The sequence below is a fragment of the Oncorhynchus kisutch genome, linkage group LG6, assembly GCF_002021735.2.
Source record: "Oncorhynchus kisutch isolate 150728-3 linkage group LG6, Okis_V2, whole genome shotgun sequence".
Lineage (NCBI taxonomy): Eukaryota > Metazoa > Chordata > Actinopteri > Salmoniformes > Salmonidae > Oncorhynchus > Oncorhynchus kisutch.
The window spans coordinates 32,061,026-32,075,902 of record NC_034179.2 but is presented as its reverse complement, the minus strand read 5'-3'; the positions used below and the strand labels follow the sequence as shown (position 1 = coordinate 32,075,902).

Here is a 14,877-nt window from a genome sequence, read left to right as displayed (position 1 = left end):
TGAGAGCTACCGGACTGTCTGAACATTGAATTGGTCCATAAACAAATCCAATCCAAGGATAAGCCCTGATTTCAATTCCAAGGTTCCAGCTCAGCAAAGTCAGGCAATTATTTTCTAAGAAAATATTTTGTCAAGTCAACCCCTGCTTATCCTGCTTTGTCTTTTTGGAGACATAAACAATGCCAAGTGAATTAATAAATTCGTGTTGAAGTCAATACCAATAACTTATAGTGACTGTGGTGTATTTCACAGGGTTTAAATGGGTATTAGGTTTGGGCGATGTCAACCTTTGTCCTATCATGATTATGTACTTATAAAACATTGTGATATTGATGGTATCGCCCCCTATTCGCCAACCTTTTTTCCCTTGTGAAATGTTTGAAATAAAACAGCTAAAAATCACTGTTAGGCTATAGCTCAAAATCGCATCATTCAACTGGACGAATCATGACGAAAGATAATGTTGTTGAAAGCTTGGACAGAGGCTAAGTGCAGGCAAATCTTTTCTAATATTCCTTTCTGGTGGAGCTTTAGCATGAAACAGGTTTGAGTGTGTCTGTCTGAGCACATCACCAGGCAAAGTGACAGTCAACTAATGAGGAACAGGCTGTCTTGCCGAGTTAGGTTATAAAGCATGGGCTGGATAGAAGCAAAATCTACCGTCTTCTGAACTGGATAATAATAGTTTATTTGCCTAATCCTCCGCTCTTATTATCGTTTGTTCAATGTCTCATAAAGCTGTAATTGAGTATAGACTCTGACTTTCCTTCTTGTTCTTTTTGAAAGTGGCAACTTTCGGACGGACACTCTTAGGCTATTCGAATATTTGGGAAATAGGCTACTGTTCATAACTTTTACTTGTCTTAAAGCTTTTATGATTGGATGGGCCATTTGGTTTTCAACCTCGCATGGAGAGATTTCTCCACCCCACACAGATCATTTCTTTCTTAATAAGCTGAAACTAATTTAAACTTGTCATTCAATTTTTCTATTGGCTATTGATATTGTATGTCCTCTCTCATTAATAGTCCTCTGGCTACCTTCAATTTTTAGGCTATTCAAATAACTTTTTGAGATGGAACTCCATTGGATTCATTCATTGTTTGATCGGGAGAAAGCCATACATGCATGAAATGATGAAAGCGTAGCCTAGCTCAAAGTACTATTCATTGCCTATCGAATGGAGATAGAAGGGAATATACTTTTTTTTTTACTGCTAGATGCGCGATAGTTAAGGAGTGTCCGTAATATAGCCTATATTTTAAAAAATGAATAGGTTTAGGGTATAAGGCCTACGCATCCGACATTGTGCTGCTTTGGTGGAATTCTCTCTCTCTCTCTCTCTGGCCTACATTCCCCTCTTGCATTCTGTATTTAACATATTCATTAAAATAGGCTATAGCAAATAGGAATAGGCAAATTAATCGGAATGTCTCTTGTATCCGACTATGGCGCCAGTCAAGTTCAATTAGGCTAAACCATCATCTGTCACATCACAACCTCGTCACAATCAACAATGGCTGTCAATCATTGTCGATGGCTGGCAATCATTGCCGATAGAGGATACTATCGTAATATCTTCCAACACTAATGAGGATGCGAGAGGAATCAGCATGGGCTGGTGTTGCTCAGTAGTCAATCTCCCATAGCATTAATGGCCTTCATAATTTAGCTCCTCGATGTAGAATGGAGATTGCCTTGGATGTAAGATGATGACATCAGACGAAGGCTTAGCTTACACACTGACTGATAGTATACATACATACACATGCTACGCTCTTAGAAAAAAGGGTTCCAAAAGGTTCTTTGGCTGTCCCCATAGGATAACCCTTTTTGGTTCAAGGTAGAACCTTTTTGGTTCCAGGGATGTAGAACCCTCTGTGGAATGGGTTCTACACGGAACACAAAGGGGTTCTACATGGAACCCAAAAAGGTTCTACCTGGAACCAAAAAGGGTTCTTCAAAGGGTTGTCCTAAGGGGGCAGCCGAATAACCCTTCTAGATAGCACCTTTATTTTTAAGAGTGTACTGCTTGACCTATCAGTTATTACATAACAGGGGAATCCAGAATCAGATGACAGTTGTTTGGAAATACAAACGATATGCATGGTTATCGTTTCAGGGGGAGTAGGCATTAGTATTGTCCCATCACCCATCCACCAGGAGCTAGCTACCACTGAACACAGACAACTACACTGTAAATACCCTTACCTGAATGTGATGAGGAGGGAAGGATTCTGGGAGAAATCTGGGATATTTTTAGACAAATAAAAGCTGAGGTCAGAAGAAGAGAATGCAAAGAGCTTCATTTCTTCTGAGTGTGTGTGGCTTGACTGGCTTGGCTTTGAGCTTGTCAGTTTTGACTGCAGTAATCAAATGCTATTACTAGAGATGAAGGGGAGAACAGAGGAGCTTATAGGAGGTGGCAGTACTTCACAGACTCATACACTACTGTAGGCCCTCCGTGTGTGTGTGTTTCTCTGTAGGGTGTGTAGTGTATATGTGTGTGTGGTGTGTGTCTCTGTGTGATGTAGGGCTGAGGAATGGTGAGGAGAGACCTCAGCGCTCAGCTTGGGGCGTATAATCTATGGTTCATTTGCAGCTTTTCTACCCTGTATGACAAGCCGTTTACAAGACATAGCCTCTGCTGCTGACCCAGTTCTGAGTGGCTGCCTCTGCCTGTGTCTCGTGACAGCCAGGGCCCTGCCTCCCTATCAGGCTCTGCTCGGCTCTCCTCCCTCCTCTACAGTCTAACTGATGATAACTCTGCCACTCTCTGCCTCCGTGAACTGTGGGAAAAAATAGGTCGCCCTGACCCACTTTTCTTTCTTTCTTTTTCTCCCTGAGACTGTGCTAGGAGTTCTGCAGAGTATGATCAAGGGAGACAGAGAGAGAGAGAGCGCAAAGGGGTGGGGGAGGGAGACAAGGAGAGGGGGTAGAGAGAGAGACAAAGAAAGAAAGAGACAAGAGACTACCCTCATGAGCGCTAGTGTTTGTGAGACCTCGCTCCTGTGGCCTTTGAAGCAGAGTTGACCCTTATCAGCTTGGCCTGGTCTGTATGTACAGTAGGAAGAGCAATCCTCCCACGCCTTCATTAAACAACTACCTACTGCTCCCAGGGCACAAACACCAGCCAGTCTCCTGCATTCACATACACGCATGAACGTATGCACACACACACACCCATCCCAGCCCTACTCAGCTCGGAGGTGAACATTTGCTCATCTGTTACTCAGAATGTTAAATGGGATCCTTTGCCTTATTTAAAACAGTGCTTTTTCACGAATTTATTAACGCCCGTACAGGTAGCTATGACATGCCATCGGACAAGAGTAATTAGTAGCATTTCTAGCCCCTCAATGTAATACCTGACACTGTAGCTCATGGTATCACCACCATTACACAATTCTTCATTAACCAGCATTCAGTCATGCATGAGTTCTCCCCTGAATTAGCCATGGTTTTCAGTTAGCTGTAGTGACAACAGCAGCAGATAACATGACAACAACTCCTCTTGTTCCTGAGGATCTACATTTGACATTTTTTGTCATAATTTTTTGGGGTACTAGATCCCATGGGAATCAAACCCACAACCCCGGCAATGCAAGCACCCTGCTCTACCAACTGAGCTACACGGCTTTTGAAAACAAAGAGCAGTGCACTAAATAGGGAATAGGGTGCCAATTGGGACACTACCCAACAGGCACCAGTGTATGAGGGATTGCATGTTACTTAACGTCTGTAACGCAATAAAACATATTAAAAACAACAACAAAGTTCAAGGCATGTCAACGGTCTAAAATACAAAACTGACACTGTTTGAATTGATAACGGTTAGGAGAATCCAGGACTGGTATAATGTGAGGCAGAACGAATGTCAGCCAGAGACACATGCATGTTGCTATAAAGGCAATTAGAGTACCAAGCAACAACACAATTATCTGCTAACGTGATCATTCGTTTTCACAAAGCACTCAGCGATAACTCGTCAAACATATTGATTTTACCCAGTGGTGGGTAAGCTAGCTATATGTTAGAATCCCTAGTTCAGCCCATGTCTCATCCCAGTGTGGACAAACACCCGAGTAACACCGGTGGAAGGAGCAGCGCATTTGCTATGTGGTTGCATGTGAACTGAATAGCATTAGCCGTTGCCTGACATTCTACTTTAAAAGCAAAGAGAGCAGGTTGACCCAGCGCTAAACTTTCAGCAGCAGAGTGCTAAGCCTCTGCGTGTTAATGGTGACCTACTGTGCTGCTGCTGCTGCTAATACACAGACCTGATGTAGCCTCAGAGACACAGTCATCATCATGAACCCTGCTACTGCTTCACTTTCCCCTACGCTTGGCCTATCCTGGCTCAAAACACTGGACAAAAACACAAGACACCCACAACTGATGTGAATGAGCAACGTCAGCAGGTGAGAACAGAGGAACATGGCCTTATTCTCTTGTGGATGAATGTGTGTCAGATAGGTTGATCTGGCCTCTGATGGTTGACATTCCCTATGAAAAGTTAGTAAGTGGAACAGTCTAAACCTGTTTTTGGGGTGTAGGTCAGGCCTGATCTCATAATCACCAAGGTCAATGCTGCTGAATGGAACGGCAGGTGGCTTACACAGAGAGAGGGAGAGAGAAAGAGAGAGAGAGGCCTGGCTTTGCTAAACCACATAAAGACACAAGCACTGTGTGTGTGTGTGTGTGTGTGTGTGTGTGTGTGTGTGTGTGTGTGTGTGTGTGTGTGTGTGTGTGTGTGTGTGTGTGTGTGTGTGTGTGTGTGTGTGTGTGTGTGTGTGTGTGTGTGTGTGTGTGTGTGTTTGTGTGACTAATTCAGACCTGGGACACCAGGTGATTGCAATTAACTTCCAGGTAGAAACAAAAACCAGGACCGACATAGAACAGCTCTGGTATAGACTAACCATGTTACACAAGATGTACATTAGCATCAGTAACGGATCAAATGAAATGACATTTTATTTATCACATGCTTGGTTAAACAACAGGTGTAAACTAACTTACTTATGGGCCCTTCACAACAATGCAGAGAGAGAAAAAAACTGAAATAATAGAAGAGAAAAAATGATAATAACACAAGGAATAAAAACACAATGAGTACCACTAACTTGGCTATGTACACACTGCACCAGTACCGAGACGATGAGCAGGCGTTCCAGGTAATTGAGTTAGATATGGACATACAGGTAGGGATAAGGTGACTAGGCAACAGGATAGATAATAAACAATAACAGCAGCATATGTGATGAGTCAAAAGAGTCATTGCAGATAGCACGGGTAGCTATTGGTTAACTATTTCATTCATTAAAGTCTAAGCCGCTTTATTTGGCACTTGACGAATATTTTCGCCTGAGCACGTCCCTGATTTAAACATACTTGAGATGTGAGCTAGCTACTCAAATGCTAGCCCCATTCCCTGACATGTACAGTGGGGCAAAAAAGTATTTAGTCAGCCACCAATTGTGCAAGTTCTCCCACTTAAAAAGATGAGAGAGGCCTGTAATTTTCATCATAGGTACACTTCAACTATGACAGACAAAATAAGGGGAAAAAATCGGGAAACATCACATTGTAGGATTTTTTATGAATTTATTTGCAAATTATGGTGGAAAATAAGTATTTGGTCACCTACAAACAAGCAAGATTTCTGGCTCTCACAGACCTGTAACTTCTTCTTTAAGAGGCTCCTCTGTCCTCCACTCGTTACCTGTATTAATGGCACCCGTTTGAACTTGTTATCAGTATAAAAGACACATGTCCACAACCTCAAACAGTCACACTCCAAACTCCACTATGGCCAAGACCAAAGAGCTGTCAAAGGACACCAGAAACAAAATTGTAGACCTGCACCAGGCTGGCAAGACTGAATCTACACCATACCTACTGTGAAGCATGGGGGTGGAAACATCATGCTTTGGGGCTGTTTTTCTGCAAAGGGACCAGGACGATTGATCCGTGTAAAGGAAAGAATGAATGGGGCCATGTATCGTGAGATTTTGAGTGAAAACCTCCTTCCATCAGCAAGGGCATTGAAGATGAAACGTGGCTGGGTCTTTCAGCATGACAATGATCCCAAACACACAGCCCGGGCAACGAAGGAGTGGCTTCATAAGAAGCATTTCAAGGTCCTGGAGTGGCCTAGCCAGTCTCCATATCTCAACCCCATAGAAAATCTTTGGAGGGAGTTGAAAGTCCGTGTTGCCCAGGAACAGCCCCAAAACATCCCTGTTCTAGAGGAGATCTGCATGGAGGAATGGGCCAAAATACCAGCAACAGTGTATGAAAACCTTACAGAAAAAGACTTACAGAAAACGTTTGACCTCTGTCATTGCCATCAAAGGGTATATAACAAAGTATTGAGATAAACTTTTGTTATTGACCAAATACTTATTTTCCACCATAATTTGCAAATAAATAAATTAAAAATACTACAATGTGATTTTCTGGAAATGTCTTTTCTCATTTTGTCTGTCATAGTTGAAGTGTTGATGAAAATTACAGGCCTCTCTCATCTTTTTAAGTGGGAGAACTTGCACAATTGGTGGCTGACTAAATACTCTTTTGCCCCACTGTAAATACAGTTGCACAAGCTGCTGTGTGTTTGTGCAGCGCTACTGCTATATCTTGACATGCTAACAAGGTATACAAGCTGAGGGTTACTCATGGGCTACTAACCCTACATGTTAACCCTTCTATTAAAATGTCTGTCTGACTGTCTGTCTGTATGAAAAACACCTAGGTTACATACTGAAAATACCCCTTTTATGTTACCCAGTTCTGTTATCACTCAAGTATTACCTTAGAAAATACAGATTTTCCGTCCACTTTGTATATGCGTTGAGCTCATAAAGCCTACTTTATTCCATAAAAAGAACTTAACATCTAATTAACCCTTGAGCCAAAGTCCTATAACCTCAAACTAACTACATTTGTGGAGATAGAGAAAGGGGTAGAGGGGAAAGAGAGGGAGGCGGAGAGAGAGAGAAAGAGAGAGAATGAAAGAGAGGAGAAATACTGAGTGAGTGAGAGATTGCTGCCTAATGTATCATTACACACTTCATGGAAATCGTAGTTTCATTGGGACGTGTTAATGTGGTGTTAACACAGAGATCAGGTTGCTCCATTCACTAGGCAGCACATATGGCAAATACATCAGAAGGGCAAAAATACTATAATGACTGAGTAAAAATACTCTGAAAAGCAGTCAGCATCTAAGAAAGCGGAAGTATGGCAGGAGCAGGTACAGTTTAAAGAGTGGGACAGCTGCAGTAGCCGAGAGGACTGACTCAAGACAACTGTAATAACATGAATCCTGCAAGGACATGAATCACTTTAGTCACAGACTGACCTTCAAACTGACATGCCCTGGGATCAGTGATCGAGATGTTGACTAAACCTGCCTGACCTGCCATTGGCTGCCATTACAATAAAGCATGCAGGGCCCAGGGCTCAGGCGGGACTAGTGGGGCTTCATTTTGTTTGCTCCAGCTCAGATCATGACAGGAGTCACCCGAGGGGTAGAGACTAGGGGATGCCTGGCTCTAACAAGTTGACCTCCACCATGTTCAACCGTTGACTGGTTTGATTGGCCAACAGGAGGACAACACCCACAGCTGCATGCTCTGCTTGCATGCTACAGTCAGTCAGTCAGTCACCCCCCCGCACCCTCTTAGTCATGTTAATGTTGGGTGAAGAGTGTCACATGATTACATCTCCTTCTTCTGAAAAATTGTACTTTTCAGAAGAGGGGGGAGGGGGGGGGGGGGTTGCTAGATATTTACTAGCCAAATCCAGGTTAAGGAGAACAGCAGAGTATGAGCCAGCAATCTTCTGGTCACCAGTCCATTCTCACTAAGTAATAGGTCATAGCGCTTGCCTGCAGACACCTTCCCTCCTCTCTCAAATGGCCTCTCTCTCTCACGCTGCACAGGGCAGGCAGAAAAGCAGACCTTGATTGGGATGCACACAACGACTGCATTAGTATCACTACTCTACTAATGAATGTACCTACCAGGTGAATCCAGGTGAAAGTTATGATTCCTTGTTGATGTCACTTATTAAATCCACTTCAATCAGTGTAGATGAAGGGGAGGAGACAACTTAAAGCCTTGAGACAATTGGGACATGGATTGTGTAAGGCTGCCTTTCAGAGAGTGAATGGGCAAGATAAAATATTTAATTAAGTGCCTTTGAACGGGGTATGGTAGTAGGCAGTGGTGGGAAATGTACATAATTGTTATACTTGAGTAAAAGTAAATATATCTTAATGGAAAATGGCTCAAGTAAAAGTGAAAGTCATCCAGTAAAATACTACTTGAGAAAGTCTAAAAGTATTTGGTTTTAAATATACTTAAGTATCAATAGTAAATGGAATTTCTCAAATATCAAAAGGAAAAGTATAAACCATTTCAAATTCCTTATATTAAGCAAACCAGACAGCACCATTTTCTTTTTTTTCTTTTTTATTGATGGATAGCCAGGGGCACATTCCAACACTCAGATATAATTTACAAACAAAGCATTTGTATTTAGTGAGTCCGCAAGATCAGAGGCAGTAGGGATGACCAGGGATGTTCTCTTGATAAGTGTGTGAATTGGACCATTTTCCAATCAAAATGTACTATCAGGGAAAATGTATGGAGTAAAAAGTAAATTATTTTCTTTAGGAATATAGAGAAGCAAAAGTAAAAGTTGGCAAAAATATAAATAGTAAAGTAAAGTACAGATACCCCCCCAAAAATACTTAAGTAGTGCTTTAAAGCATTTTTACTTAAGTACTTTACACCACTGGTAGTAGGTGCCAGGTGCACCGGTTTGTGTGAAGAACTGCAACGCTGCTGTGTTTTTCATGTTCAACAGTATCCCAAAGGACATCCAGCCAACTTGACACAACTGCAGGAAGCATTGGAGTCAACATGGGCCAGCATCCCTGTTGAATGCTTTCGACACCTTGTAGAGTCCATGCCCTGACGAATTGAGGCTGTTCTGAGGGCAAAAGGGGATGCAACTCAATATTAGGAAGGTGTTCCTAATGTTTGGTATACTCAGTGTATGTGTATGTGACCAATAAAATGTTATTTGTCTTGAAAAATACTATTAATCAATGTGTGAGAGGCTATGCATGTTCAGGCAAGATATTGTAACGTCATATGAACTCTTGTCTGAAAAGCAAGGGGCTACATGTTACATTTGTCACGTATAAAGTATCACTCCAAAATGTAATAACGCATTTACTGGTATGTAGTCAGTAGGTGAATAAACCATTTAAGATTATTTTGTTTTACCTAGAAGCTGAAATTCTCGCTGGTTTTATGTCATAGTCCATTTATCTCTCAGTAGCATGTCTGTGCAGTAGGCTATACTGTAGATCTCCTCAAACTCCACACAGCACAGCCACCTGCACAAGGTCCCCTGTTGCCCAGCAACAGCTTCCCTCATCACTAAAAGCCTAAAAGAGCTCACAAAAGTTATACAATTACAGTTGGTGGTGTGGAGGTGTTGGGGAGTACAGTACACAAACGGGATCAGGTTGTTTCCACAGCACTAAAACGATAAAGGATGTGTGTCTGAAAGAAGCACCGACTGACTGACTGGGGAAATCCCAGCTAGCAACTCTTACTACCACAAACAGACACACAGTCACTGTGATGTCATCATTATCCTACTCCCTTTGAACTTGACCCTAGCTCTGTTCTTTCATCTCACTTGCAAAGTCTTATGACTCAGATTTCAGTCTGCCTATAGTGTCAGACAACAAGGTGTGCGTGTCTGTGTATGTGTGAGCGTGGGTTGACATATATTGACCGCCACACTGTGCACTATGAACTCTCTGGTCGGTGCTCTTTCTTGGTCTTGGAGTATTACAGCTAACTACTCAAGGGATAAGGTTTTACACCATTTCAATTTTCCCGAACGCAGCCCTTCTTGAGGGAAATAAATCAGACACAATCCCACAGCACATATAGTATATGCACCCCTCCACCCCCTCCTTTCCTCTCCTGTCTTCCTGTGCAATATATCAATCATTCATTAATCAACTCTGAAAACTCCTCTTTAGTTAATTACTTGGGAAATTTAATTTCAGACGAAAGCTTTTAAAAGAGAAAGATATAAAGTTACCGGGATCTCTCTGCCCCCTCCTTATCCAGGGGGCTAGGCTGGGGGCCGGGGGGACGTGTGCTGCTCTGCGCTACTTTACGTGGTGTCAGGAAGTCACATATGCCCATGTTTAAAGCAGAGGCAAGCCGGGCAGGCAGCGTTACGTAAAGCCTCCCCCTGCACAGGCTTACTGCACCAGACGCTGTGTCCTTGCCTGGGCTGCTTCAAGGTCCCAAAAGGACAGGCTGCTAAGAAGTTGGGAAGGACAGGGCCCCTGTGATAGGCTGGCTGGGAGGGAGCGCTGTGCTGGGACTGCGCCTGCTTGCCTGCCTGCGATGGCCTTGGACTTTGAATTCTTCGCCAGACAGACTCATGCATCAATCCCTCAGCTTACAAAGACAAGCCACTAACCTTCACAAGGCCAGGGACTCGTCAGCAATGAGTGGCATTTTCACTTAGCCTGGACAGCTTCTCTCTCCCCAAGCTCTGAAATCTGCTCTGCTCTCAGTCCCTGCACATAACCTGGTTAAAATAAGACAGTTGAGTAACACTCCCCTAAGGCCGCAAGAATCCTGTGGTGTTTCTGACATCCTAATCGGACTTTGTGACTTGTTGTGCTAACCTTTAACCTCCTAGCTGTGCTCTTCTGTGTTGCAGCAGGTAGCCTAGCGGTTAGAGTGCTGGACCAATAACTGAAAGGTCGCTGGTTTGAATACCCGAGCTGACAAGTTGAAAAATCTGTTGATGTGCTCTTGAGCAAAGCACTTAACCCTAATTTTCTCCAGAACAACTACAGTTACAACTAGTGTATTCTATTGTATTCATGAGTGTCTGATCCTGTTTAATTTGCAGTGCACCCACACTCTACCTGGCCAGTAAAATTGGCCTGTTTGTGATAAAGTAAGAAGTGAAGAGACCTTCTCCCTGCTGCAGCAGCCACACACATAGGATAAGCTTTCTGCTTTCTGCTGTACCTCCACAGCCTGAGGCCACCATCTCTACTTCAGGAGCAGGGAGAGAAAGTCAACTCTGCCCTACTCCTCTGTTGTGACCACACTAACCAACCCAAGGAGACAGTTAGGTCTACTCACATCACCCTGTAGGTTTGGGCTTTATATCCACATTTCAGCAGTAGTAAGGCAAAAGTATGTGTTTAATAGTACAACGTAGCACTGTTCTGCTCTCTCGTTGTCCCTGCTTTATTGATCGGCACAGTTAGGTTCCACAGCTGTTGTTTCTGAAATGGGGTGCAACGTTTTCGTGTGGGTGACATGCTTCATTTATCTGACCTGCATCTCTCCCTCTCTCTGTGGATCACTTTGGGAGTGATAAATAATGTACTGCAATCGCAATCAGTAACAATCAATGTGTGTGGATAATTGAGAGGCCCTGTCAGTGCTCCAAGGCCAGGGTGCGGGGGATGGGGGGGGGTGAGCGGGGCTGCCTCCTGCCTGCTCTAGCCTCCTTCCATCTTTCATCCCTCCATTTCATCATTCCACCCTGCCTGCCTTCAGGAGCCACAGCAATAAAGACGCATTTAGCTGCTCCTGCCATGTCATCAAAATGAGTCCCATTGACTTTGGTTCTCTTCCTCCCTACCGCCCTCTCCCAGATTGGAAAAGACAGCCTAGGAGAGTTGGAGTGATGGTGTGAAAGCATGATCGACATGACAATGTATTTCAACTCCACTAATTCACCATCTAAGCCTACTGTTAGAGATCAGAGTGTATTTTACCCAAGCAACATGTCTAATGAGTAGCCACTGAATGACCACACTATAGTATTGTACAGTTAAGAGGTTAGTCATTGCAACACAATCAGCATTATGATTTAATCTACAACAACCTAAAGGCCTGATAGTAAATGCTTGACTCCGACCACACGTTCATAAGGCCTACACAGACCTATCATGGACACACTATGACACCTGTCATACCCAGTAGTTTACAGTATGCAGATAGTTGACAAATGACCTTACACTGTCCTGACACATGAGACTGAGTGTAATCCAAACACAGCTAGCTCGTTTCAGTGGCTCAGCACACAACACAAGCACACACACAGGAATGGATGTATGCACACACACTCTAACAGTATAGGCCTATAAACACCTTCCTCTACAATTGCATATTTCTTTGACCATTAATATACAGGGTATATACAGGTAGATTAATGTATTGTCCTGAGAAGACAGACCCTTGTTCTGTCAGACCAGGGTCCAGAGTCCAGTATTGTGACCGTTCAGCAGACCTAACATAATTTGCATATTTGTCATTTACATATCTTCTGATTCTGTGGTGGGATACTGCACATCAATCATCATCAGTGGCTCCTTAGACAACCCATAGCAACAACAAAACAAGTTGTGTAAAGTACAGTACACTAGCTCAGTAAAGGAGGAAGATGGCTGACATGTGCACCACATTATTGAAGACAGATTATTCAAGAGAAAGGCTATGTTAAATGTGGAGGTTTTAGTTATCTATGAGTACAGTACAGAGCACTATACGCAGTTACCCTTGAACATCCTGTACAAGATCAGGTCAAATAATTAAGCAGCTTAAACACTTCACAAAAGGAGGACTAAAAGCCAGAACCCCAGACAGACAGAGTATTTAAACTTTTTTAAAGTCAGACAAGTTCACTTCAACAAAGCTCAGGCCTATGTTTGACTAATCCACCCAAGTTTGCTGTAAATGCACATTTAGTACACATATGAATGTGCTGATGTGTTCCAAATCATGATAAGTAAACAGCTTTGTTGTTGGAGGGAAGTTTAGCCAGGGTGGCTAAGGCTAAGCACACCTGAACTAACAGTGTGTTCCTGCCCTCTCGCTCCCCTGTGACTCCCCCCGGCCAACCTTCGGCCCCTGACCTTTTGTCTCTCCACTGATCCCATGGTCAAAAGAAACAAGATGACATCTTGTGATGATTACTCCAAACCAGTCACTGTTCCAAACCCTGGAATAGTTCAAATCCAGTCTACCTGTCAATTGTCATTAGCCTACTACTTAGATTGTGAATTAAACCATAGCAAAATAAAGATGATCTAACATGTAGATAACAACTCCATCAATAATAATAAAATAATTAAGCAGTAGTAATACGATGACACCAGTACATGCTGTGTAGAAATCCACAAGGCTAATGTACAGTCTGGTTTATGAACTGAATATCATTTAGTACATTTTGCTATTGTCCATTATTCCAGGCGTGTACCAATGCTGAATTAACATTTGAGGCATGCAATGCCAAACATTTGTGTCACTTTCGACAAGGAATAAGGAAGCACAACATATTCATTGAGAATCATCAGCAAGAGTGAATCCAGTTTAAATATGAAGCATTATAATGCATTTAAAATGCTAGACTCCACCACACAAAACTCTGAAATTATGACTAATTTGGATACAATGGAGCACATTACGAAAGAGCCAGGCTGATGCTGACAGTCATACAGTCATAATATCAATAGCCTACTGGGCCTATTTACTAATGTTCATAGAAATACTTTTCGTTATCTGTATCAGTAGGTAATGGCTATACACCTGGTTACTTAGTAGGCTACTAGTCCTATGCAGCATTTTAATGCAGGTTAAACTGAACAGATATCTGTGGCCTATCATTTTGTATAATTTTTATACGTAAACTAGACTACAGCGAGGACAGTGCAACAATTGTAACACCGTAACAACAAACACTGTAACAACAATTTCACAATGTAACAACACTGTAACGACAATGCAAGAATGTGACAAAAATACGGAATAACAAAGTAGCCAGCACGAGCAAGCTAAATGATTCATGTTTGTGGCATTAGATTTTGGCGACAAAAACATTGGCTCTTGCTATGGCAAATATTAAATATAAAATGTCTACGTGCGGTGATTCGTTTTTTTGGAGGGGTAGGGGGGGGGGGGGTGAGAAGGAAATCAACTCAAACTGGCTGTAATGTATCGTTGATGCCATTTAACAAAATGGAAACGACACTACCACCACAGCACTGGCTGATTTATTCCGATTTCTTTACGCAGCGTCCACACCGCTATAACCAGTATGCGCCCATAGACTCGGGCTCGGGAGATAAACATCATTCAATCCATGAAAACATCGTGTAAACATGTTAAATCCATGACACACACCCCGTTTGTGTGCTTGCGGATTTTACAGACTCATAATAATTTCACAGCCTATTCTGTACATTTAGCTCGGCAAGCCTACCTGCTTGGGTTTGTCTACACCGCTGGCTGGCAGTGGACCCCACTCAACCGAAAAGCCGCATCATTATTCGACAGGAGGAAATCCATCCGATAGTCTCAGTAAAAAGGTCGCATTTCTCTAACGCGCATTAATGATGAAAAATGAATATCAAACGGTAGATTTGTTTCAAAACGATTTGGATCGAAGTAATCAGGCTCTGCGACCTGTAGTCGAGTCTGACGAATTGTTTATTCTCGGAATCCCCTTGCTCCCGAGAACTCAGCAGAGGCGACACTCCTACTCTCTGCCTCTGACACCACCCTTAAAGGAGCAGTGGCTTTAGCAACCTATTCCTGCTCCTCTCCAAATGTACTGTCATTAGACTTCATTATAAACTACTTATAAATACAATACAACTCAAATGTTGCATAATTATAATATTTTTTATATTAGTTCATATTTTTGTATTTAAACTTTATTTAACTAGGCTAGTCAGTTATTAACAAATTAATTACAATGACGGCCAAACCCTAACCTGGACAACGCTGGGGCAATTGTGCCCGC

General features: G+C 42.7%; 1 protein-coding gene across 1 annotated transcript in view; it reads right to left on the bottom strand.

The window, feature by feature from the left end:
- LOC109892713 (nuclear receptor-interacting protein 1) overlaps positions 1–14,598 on the bottom strand; it is a 56,093-nt gene extending 41,495 nt beyond the window's left edge. Inside the window, exon 1 of the mRNA XM_020485442.2 lies at positions 14,335–14,598. The gene's annotated coding sequence lies outside the window, so the exon portion shown is untranslated. The remainder of the gene's footprint in view (positions 1–14,334) is intronic.
- Between the last annotated feature and the right edge of the window lie 279 nt (positions 14,599–14,877).